The following is a 10,209-nucleotide window of genomic DNA, read 5'->3' as shown; positions in this document are numbered from 1 at the left end:
AAAAGATGTCGTTTATCGCGATGCCGACTAATCTTCATGCCAAGTATGTGTCGTGCCGGACCGAGGTCCTTCATGGCAAACTTCAACCGCAGTTGCCGAATGAGATCGGCAAGTTCGCCCGCGTGGCGTCCAGAAATTAGCATGTCGTCCACGTAAATGATGAGGAAGATGGGTGATCCATCTTGAGCTGTGTTGGTAAAAAGACAATGGTCCTCATCGCTTTTTGAGAAGCCGATCGATTGGATGAAGTCGTCGAACTTCTTGTACCATTGTCGCGGTGCCTGTTTGAGGCCGTATAGACTCTTCCTGAGTCGGCAGACTAGATGTTCTTGGCCAGTTGCCAGGAAGCCTTTTGGCTGCTCCATATAAATTTCCTCTTCAAGATCACCATGGAGGAAGGCTGTTTTGACATCTAGCTGAATCAGCTCCAGGTTGTCGGCTGCCACTACGCCGAGTAGAAAACGAAGGGTTGTCATTTTCACCACTGGTGAAAAAATCTCGTCGAAGTCGACGCCATATTCTTGTCGGAAGCCCTTCGCAACTAATCTGGCCTTGTACTTTGGGGTGGTCGAATCAGACGTCTCTTTTAGTCGATAAACCCACTTGCAAGGAAGAGCACGTCGATTCTTAGGTAGTTCGACTAGATCCCAAGTCTTGTTTGCCCGAATGGAGTGCATTTCCGACTCCATCGCCAGATGCCAGGTGGCTGAGTCGACAGATGTCGATGCTTCTTCGTAAGACGTCGGTTCGCCGGCGTCGGTGAAGAAAATTCCAGGAGAATACCTCTCCGGAGGTTGCGACAGTCTCTCGGATCGTCGAGGAATGATTGGACTGGTCGCATCGGGTATCGAGGTCGGATGGTCCGAAAGCGAATCATTCGGCTGTGCCGAGTCAGAGTTGTCCGAGTCGGTAGTGTAAGGTTCAGCTACCCGTGAAGCTGACCGTGTGTTAAGAGCGGGGCCTTCTTGAAGGGTCGGCACATCGGAAAATGTTACCCTTCGGACTTCGATCGGTTTTTCGACTGATGGATTCATAGCCGACTCGTTGAACACAACGTCCGAACTTCGAACGATTTGTCTGCGTTCGGGGTCCCAGAGTCGGTATCCCATTTCGCCATCTGATCCATATCCAAGGAAAATGCATTTCCTGGACCGAGGTGCAAGTTTTTGGCGATCATCTTTCGGAATAAGGGCGTATGCCTCGCATCCGAAGATCCTCAGCTTGTCGTAATTCGGCTTACTGCCGATCCATAGTTCCTGAGGAATTTGAAGTCCTAGAGGTCTGCTTGGCGACATATTGATTATGTGTACTGCCGTGAGTAGAGCCTCTGCCCAGAAGCCATCCGACAGTCCAGAGTGTTGGAGCATGGAAACTATCCGTTCTTGGATTGTCCGATTCATTCGTTCTGCAATCCCGTTTTGCTCCGGACTGTGTGGTGCCGTAAATTCACGTCGGATGCCGCGTTGTCGGCAGAATTTGACGAATTCTTCTGATTTGAACTCTCCCCCATTGTCGGTCCGAAAGCATTTCAGTTTTCGGTCGGTTTGATTTTCTACCATAGCGAGCCAATCGGAGAAGATCGAGAAGACACGATCTTTGGTGCGAATTGGATAAGCCCACACCTTTCGAGTCGAATCGTCAATAAAACTGACGAAGTAAGAGGCACCGCCGAGAGACTGATGCGGCATTGGGCCACAGACGTCCGAGTGGACTAAATCGAGAGGTCTCGTTTCTCTTGGTGCTGATGTCGGGTGTGATGCGGCTGCTTGTTTGCCATACTGGCAATGTTCGCAGAATTGATGGTCCGAGAAGGAGAGTTTAGGGATGTATCCGGCTCTAGATAGGTGCGTAATGCCGACCTTGCTGAGGTGTCCTAATCGTCTGTGCCATAGTGATGACACAGGAATATCCACCAAAAACAGGTTACCCTCTCTGAGCGTAACATGTAACGGATACAGTGAGTGTATCTTGGGTCCTCTAGCAAGCAGGAGGTTCCCCCTGTGGAGTGTCCACCCTCCCGAAGAAAAACCGGCACGAATGCCGTCTTCATCTAGTTGTCCGACTGAGATCAATGGCCTTGAGAGCTCGGGTACATGTCGGACATTGCGAAGTACAAGTGTAGAGCCACCTGCAAGGTTGAGCTCTACTGTGCCGATTCCAATGATGTCACAGTGTTGCGAGTTGCCGACTCGAACTGAGTCGGAGTGACGGATCGTATATTGCCGAAATTGGGATCGATGAGGAGTCACGTGAAATGACGCGCCCGAATCTAAGAGCCATGTGCTCGATTCTTCAGTCGTGAGCAGAACTTCTGATCCGACTGGATTTTCGATTGATAGTATATTCGGGTCGTTTGGTAGCACATCAGCTGAGAAGCTGACGTAATTGATCTCCTCATGCCGGCCACTCTTCTTGTCTGATTTCTGAGACTTGTCGTTCTTGTTCTTGAGTGCGCGGCAGTCGGCTTTGATGTGTCCGGGTTTCTTGCAATAGTTGCAGATTCGATTATCCCGTGACTGGCTCCGTCTTCGCTGATTGTTCGGCTGCCGTGAGGAATCTCTTCCTCGTATGTTCGATCGGTCTGTCGAACCTTGTACTACGTAAGCGTCGTCTGTTGAGTCTTTGGCGAAAGACTTTCTCCGAGCTGCTTCGGTCAGGATTGCGCTCGTGACTTCGGAGTATTTAACAGCCGTGGTTGACGCGTTGCACACGGTTGTGACGAAAGTTTCCCATGATGAGGGAAGGCTGCTCATGAGTATCATTGCTCTGAGTTCATCCTCGATTGCCGTCCCCTGAGATGAGATTTGGGAGCTTATGCTTTCGTACTCATTGAGATGTGCTTGAACCGAATCGGATTCTTTCATCCGCAAGTTGTAGAGGCGCCGGATCAGAAACATCTTCGTTGCGGCGACCTTCTTTTCGTAAGTGTCCGACAGTGTTTTCCACAGTTCGAATGCTGTCGTACACGATTGCACCGTAAAGTATACCGATTCCGATAGGTGCATCCGAATCGTGGCGCGGACGATTCTGTCCAGCTTCTGCCACTCAATTGGTTTGTATCCTTCTGGAGGTTCTTCATTTTCGATGGGATCGATTTGCCCCTTAACTATGAGATAGTCCTGCATTTGCTCCTTCCAGAAGTTGAAGTTCGATCCATCGAACTTTCGTAGACTCATTTCTGACGAGCCGGATGTGGATGCCATCAAATTTGGTTTCGGTTGACGAAGCTCGGTTCGGAGTCGACTATGAACCTCGTTGGAGTGCAGCCGATTGGCTCACCCGATATCGTTCTAGTCGGATTTGAACCCGAGTCGGTTCGGCTTCAGATATATGTATTGTTGAACTTGCTCGAATTGACTCCGGTAACTTGAGGGACAGAACCGACTGGTCTTCCCGAATGTTGCCGAGTCGGAGTGAGCCCGGTTCGCTTCCAAATATATATGCCAAATACCGATTATTGAAACCGATTGTCTGGACCGATTCTGCTTCGGGTGACTGCAGCGACGAGAGAGACGGATCCAACTGATCCTCCCGAATGTCGATCAGCCGGATGAAGCACGAATTGGGGTTGTTGTCTTGAGACCGATCTGCTCCGAGTGGTTACAATGAGCGGCGCGCAGCGTTTGATGACCTCTTCGGATGCCGTTTAACCGAGTGGAGCACGATCGTGTCAATGTTGCACCAAGGGACTTCACCTCGAGCGGTTACGATCACAGGGAACAGAGTACAGCCGGCTGGCTTACTCCAAGCGAAGATGATCTAACGCGATGAGATGCAAGCCTCGTTTTTCTTCTTCTCTCTTCTTCGAATGACGCAGGCTGAGACGACGGCCGACAGCGAGTTGAAGGACCGAATACTGTGCAGGCTCTGATACCAGATGTTGGGGACAAAGGCCGTGTCGATGCGGAAGATCAAGCAGCATTCGATTGGGGTTGAGTACCTGCGTATGACAGTTTTCAAGAACGTGCACAGAGACAGAGAGAGGGAGAGAGAGAGGCACAAAAGACTCTTTATTCAATAGAAAAGAATAATACAACCAACCTTACAAAAAGGTTACAAGGTCACTATATATAGTGACCGACTTAGGGCAACTACCATTTATGCTAATTACACAAATGGCCCAGACTTGATCTATAGAAAAGGGATAGTGTGAATACGTCCATTATACACTTGTATTCGACAGCAAGGTGAGCCACTGCGTTACGGCGTGCCATATCCTCCGTCCGTCTCGGCCTTCCTTGCCATCTTTGCCTCTGACGATCTCGATCGCCGCACACAAACCGTCTGCAATCAATACCGGCCAATCCACCTTGATCCCTTCATAGGTGGCGATGATCATCCCTGCCCGATTCTGCGGCATGACAGGGGGTCTAGGGTACACATGGCCGTATTCGTGGAGCACACGAGCAATCTCGCGGAACAACATATCTCTGCCGCCCTGTGTCCGGTAGCCCTTGTTGGCTAGGGAGTACTCACCAAAATACTTGATGAGTTGCTCCGAGGTCGGATTGTCAATTGTGAGTATGCCTCCCTCCGAAAGGCCTGTTAACGCTCGGATCGCCTCCGCCGTTATGACCTCTGTGTCGATTTCTTTGATCACCTTGTCGGCTTCTTTGTGTGGCGGTACCTCCATAATCGTCAAGAAGCCCTCAAGCCCGTGTTGCTTTAGCCATTTCTTAGCGGCTTCCGACAGCGTTTGTGGGTCCATGTCTGTGTCGAGGTCGGATTGTGGTGGCAAGGTTGGCTGGTGATGAGAGCGAGAGTGAGAGAGAGAGAGAGTTCCAAAGGCGGGGGTTCTCTGTGCGTAGGTTCTCGTCTGATGATCTTGTAGCGCCTTGGTGCTTCTGTGCTCCTAGGTTCGTCAAAGTAGAGGGTCTCCACGCGCAGTGGTTTTTCTCTGTGCATTCTGGCGCCTTTTTTGAGTGTGTGCACGTCGTGTACTAAAAATAGCATTATGTCCTGTGGTGCCGCTTAAATGCCCACTACGTACCTTTTCGCTCCTCGCTCTTTCGTCCATTCATACCTCGCTTTTGCATGATTACTTCGTTTTTTTCTTTTTCTTTTTTGATAAATTTTAATGTGGAGTGAGGTTAGTTGTCCGTTGGTCCTATCGGACCCTTACCGGCCTCCTTACGGTTTGCCGTCGCCTCTTTCCCCCCTGTTACTGGCTTGCCGTCTCCTCCGTCTTGGTGGTTGCCGTTCCCCTCACAGGTTGTCGTTTCCTCACTGATGTCGGTCCTTTGCTCAAATGGGTTCTTAGGCATCGGTCCTCTATATGGCTTCAATCGGAATCCATTTACCCATTTGCCTAGCACTTCGCCGGCAAGTGTCCCTAACTGGTAGGACCCATGATACTCACATGTCAGCCAATACGGGCCGGTCCATCTAAACCGTAGTTTTCCCGACATCTTGCCCATCCGGGTCTGAAATACTAACACCGGCTTGCCGATTGCGAACATTTTTTCATTTCCTTTCCTGTGCCGGTCGACAAATGCTTTCTGTCGCCGTTGTTCCAATTCTAAGTGCAGGATGCTTGCCAGTCGTTGTTCCTCGAGTTCACACAACGCTGTTAACCGTATTGCCTCCGACTCCTTCTCGTTCAGCCATTCCTGTAGCTGGATCCGTAAGCTTGGTACTTGGAATTCCATCGGCATGACCGCCTCTAGTCCGAACGCTAACCGGAATGGTGTTGTCCGGATGCTCGTTTTGTATGTTGTCCGGTATGCCCAAAGCGCGCTATGTAGCTTGGTATCCCAATCCGTTCGGTTTTCATTGACGATCTTCCGGAGGATATTCTGGAGCGTTTTGTTCGTTGATTCAGCTAACCCGTTTGCTTGCGGATAGTATGGTGTGCTCCGTTTATGGACAACGGCATAGAATGTCGCCAGGCTTTCAACTACTTGGCCAAGAAAGTGTCCCCCTTGGTCTCTTATTAATTCGATTGGGCATCCGTTGTCGTAGTGTAGGTTGCACACTATGTGGAAATTATATTTTTGTCCCTCCGGATAGAGAATGGAGTGCTCGGTGAGAACCGGAGGAAAAACGGCATACCGGCAAGGAGGAAAAACGGCATACCGGCAAGGAAGAAAACGGCATACCGGCAAGGAGGAAAAACGGCATAGAGACATAAATGTAAAAAAAAGGAAATACTCACTACTGCGCGGGGCATGATTCGAACTCTGCACCTCCACGTTGACAAACCCCAACCTTACCATTACATTAAATTATCTTAAGTGTTTTAAATATAGATTTAATATGTATAAGACCTTTATTTATGCATACCTTTATTAAAAGGTAAATCGTGTATTTTTTTAATATATGAAAAAGACGAGACACTAAAAATAACTCATGCACATCTAGCGTGCATGAGCCCTATACTTAGGAAATAAAAAAGCATCACATGCACATTTAGTGGACATGAACACTTTTTGTAAAAATAAAAAAAAGCATGAAGCCATGCTTAGCTCTTCCTTCCGTATATAAGGAGGAGAGAAATATGTAAAGGGTTGTTGATTATTTGGATTAAGTATTAATTAATACAAAAATTATTCGTGGGATTCACGATTTATACGTCTACTTCTCTCTTAACACCCTAAGTACCAATTAATATAGTATACTCGTGTGATTCACGAGTTTCTTATCTTTCTCTTCGCTATTTATTCATAATTTATCTCTATCTCACGAACTTCTTTCTCCTAGTCCAAGACCTCTGTGGTTCCCACCCGACTCACGCAACGATCCGGAGCCGAAAGGCGCGACACAGTTGGTGAACCCGACGTGAAGACGGGTGGCAAGGAGATGGAGGCTCAACAAGCTAACAATATGATGGCGATGTTCGAACGGATGCTTCAAGAACAACGCACGATGTCGGAGATTTCGGCATCAGTAGAGCGGCTCGTGCAACGCAACGGGCAATTTAATGGTAAGGATGTGTCGCGATATTTGCAGGACTACAAGGCGGAGATGCTCCGGTGCCGGGCTTCGGAAGGACTGCAAGTGACATCCTTTAACCGGGTGGCGACTGACGGGCTTCAAGGGAGTATCCACGGGTTGCAACAACAAAATCCGACGTGGGAAGCATTCGAAGAGGCGTTAAAGACCACGTTTGCCATCGAGGACTCCTCCAAGGCAACGCGGAGGGGATTCGAGGATTGGGTGGAAACGTCAGGTAAGGGGCTGAAGGTCCTCGAAGTGTTTTCGATATTCGAAAGTCGGTTCGGGAGGTTGTCCGCGAGAGATCAAACTATTCTTGCACCGGACAAAGTCATCATGTTTTTGCGAGCTGTGGACGTCCGGGACCGGAAAGATCTCGGAGTGCTTCTTGAGGACACGACCACCGAAAGCGGCCTCACCGAAACATGGGAAAGCGTGCGGGATATCGTCGCGCGTTACACGAAGAGGGGGCAATGGCTTGCCAACGAAGAAAAGAGGGTTTCGGAACCGATTCCGAAACCGAGAACGGGACTGGAAGACCATCAACCGAGGGCTCGGGAGATTACGGCCGAGAAGGGAGTCGACGCGTCTACGGTGGAGCAGCTGCTGAAGGAGATGGAGAATCTAAAGATCGCGATGGTGAAGAAGTCGGATGACCGCCCCACAAGCTCCAAATATACGGATCGACGATGCATATGGTGCGATAGCGCTACGACGGGATCTCATCTACTACGAGGGAAACCGGATTCATTCGATGGACTCTCGGAAGCCACTCCGACCGAACTTCCGGAAAGGCGGCATGAAGAAGGTGCTCGAGGAGGAGTTAGCGGCAAGAAGCAACTATGCGACAACCGCGGGAATATGTGTCGGGGAGTCAACGGGAGCGAAGGCGTCTTTCTGGCCGGAGGTGCTAGGAAACATCGAGAAAACCGACTCCAACGATATCCGAAACACCGCGGAAGGCGTCCGGGAAGCTACGGGATGGGAGTGCCCTGTCGACAAGAATAGCATATACGCCCTGTGTCAATTACATGAGGTGTATGTGGACGAGAAACGACGGCGCACGGAGGATGCGGCCGGACCATCGAAGATACCGGAAAGCTGGAACTCCGGAGGTAAGGGAAAAGAAAAGGCGACTCCGGCATTCAAGCTCGCCTCGGACATAGAACAACAAACCGACTTGAAAAGAGTGTTCGAGGAAAGAATCTTGGATAGCCGGGTAGATTTTTCGCTGCGGGAACTACTCGGAATAGCGAAGAAGGAGTTTCACGATCTTCTCGTGGATCTCGTAAAAAGGAAGAGACAAAGTACGGAGGAAAATGCTCCAAGGGTGAATGCAAATACCGTTTCAATGAACGACACCGAAGTGGAAGGCGAAATTCCGAACTCCCACTATACAAGGCCACACTGGGCACGTGCGACTACGGAGACTCCGGTCCGAATCGGCAACATCAAAGAACCCGTGCTAGCATTGATTGATCACGGATCGGAGATCAACTTGATGTCCAAGGAGTTCTACCGAAAGGGGAAGTGGCCTATAAACACCAACCATGGATGGAAGATTCGGGCAGCCACGAAAACGACAGAAGACCTATTTGCGGCTTGTCCGGATGTGACGGTAAAGATCGGGGATGTAGAAATTGACCAAAATTTCTTTGTGCAGGATGAGGTTTCACATTCTGTCATCCTCGGCCAACCCTTTATCACGGCTTCACGGATGGAGACGAAGGTGCTCGATAGTGGTGCGGCTTTTGCGCGAATTCGGAGCCAAAACGGAGGGAAATCCGTCCAATTCCTAACGGTGCCGGCAAATCACGAAAGGAACAAGAGGGAACTCTTGTCCCAAGTGAGAATGGATTTTTAAAGCGGACTGTTGCGGAGTGGGGAAGTGATAGTCCGAGAAGCCCTGATACCCCACACAGGAAGAAAACTCTCGGAGCAAAACAAGTACGAATCGGGCCGGATGGGGCATCTACGTACACGGCCGTAACCGGAGGAATGAAGAAACAATACCGACAAGTGGAGGATAAGTTACGGTCGGCATCAATAATAAAAGAAGACGAAGAAATCGTGGGAGTGATCGAGGAAGTGTTCTATGGGAATACACTACAACGGCTTGAAGAGCTTGCGGAAGATAAAAGCCAAGGGAACCGGGTAGTCCCGGTGGAATCGGTCGAGATGTACGAGATCGTTGCGAAAATGGGGCCGGATGCGCTCCGCAAAGAAGAAGCAATGGTAAGTACGAAATACAAGACCGTGGAGAAGAAGGTGAAACCGGCCGCGGGACCACTACCCGCCGATAGCGAACAAAAGAAGAAAGAAGTCTCGGGAGATCCGACACTTCGGAAGTCCGTGGATATCGGACATGCCTTCACAGATGAGACCCGGAAGAAACTTCGGATCGGTGGAGGTGGGTTCCTCTTACAAGAAGAAGAAAAACGGTTTCGAGAGATGTTGGAGCAACATGGCAAAGCATTCGCGTTCACATCGAGGGAGATCGGATGCATTGATCCAAAGATAGTGGAGCCGATGGTGATCTTTACGATTGATCATGTACCGTGGAACCTGAAGCCGATTCCAGTGCCACGGGCGCATATTCCGAAAGTCATCGACTTGCTCAAGGAGAAGGTGGCGATGGGGATTCTAGAGCCATCAAGTGCTCCGTACTCAAATCGATGGTTTACGGTTCCGAAGAAGAATGGGTCACTCCGATTCATCCAAGACTTGCAACCGGTGAACAAGGTCACGATCCGGAACTCGGGAGTCGGTCCGATAGTGGACGAATTCGCGGAAGCTTTTGCCGGACGTGCGATATACTCCATCGGGGACCTATACTCGGGGTATGACCAATTCCAACTAGCCGTGGAGAGCCGAGACATCACTACCATGCGGACACCGATAGGACTAGTTCGAATGTGCACACTACCACAAGGAGCGACAAACTCGGTTGCACATATGATGAACGCGATGAACAAAGTGCTTCGAGATTGCGTTCCGGAGATAACGATGCCGTTTCTAGATGACATTCCGATGAAAGGATGCGCGGTGGAAGAAAAAGATGAGACTATGGATGATCGGGGATGCCGAAAGTTCGTGGTCGACCATATTCATGATTGCGAGAAAGTGTTGCGAAAGCTAGAAGATGTGCACCTAACACTTTCCGGGGAGAAATCGGCATTCGGGCAAGAAGAAATATTGGTGGTCGGACATCTATGTGGACCCTACGGCCGAAGACCGTCACCAACAAAGGTCGATGCGATTCAAGCTATGAAGGAA

The sequence above is a fragment of the Azolla caroliniana genome, unplaced genomic scaffold (genome assembly GCF_043228905.1).
Source record: "Azolla caroliniana isolate FFs.n. ecotype wild unplaced genomic scaffold, voAzoCaro1.0.p SCAF_4, whole genome shotgun sequence".
Classification (NCBI taxonomy): Eukaryota; Viridiplantae; Streptophyta; class Polypodiopsida; order Salviniales; family Salviniaceae; genus Azolla; species Azolla caroliniana.
Note: the sequence above shows the minus strand (reverse complement) of the source record.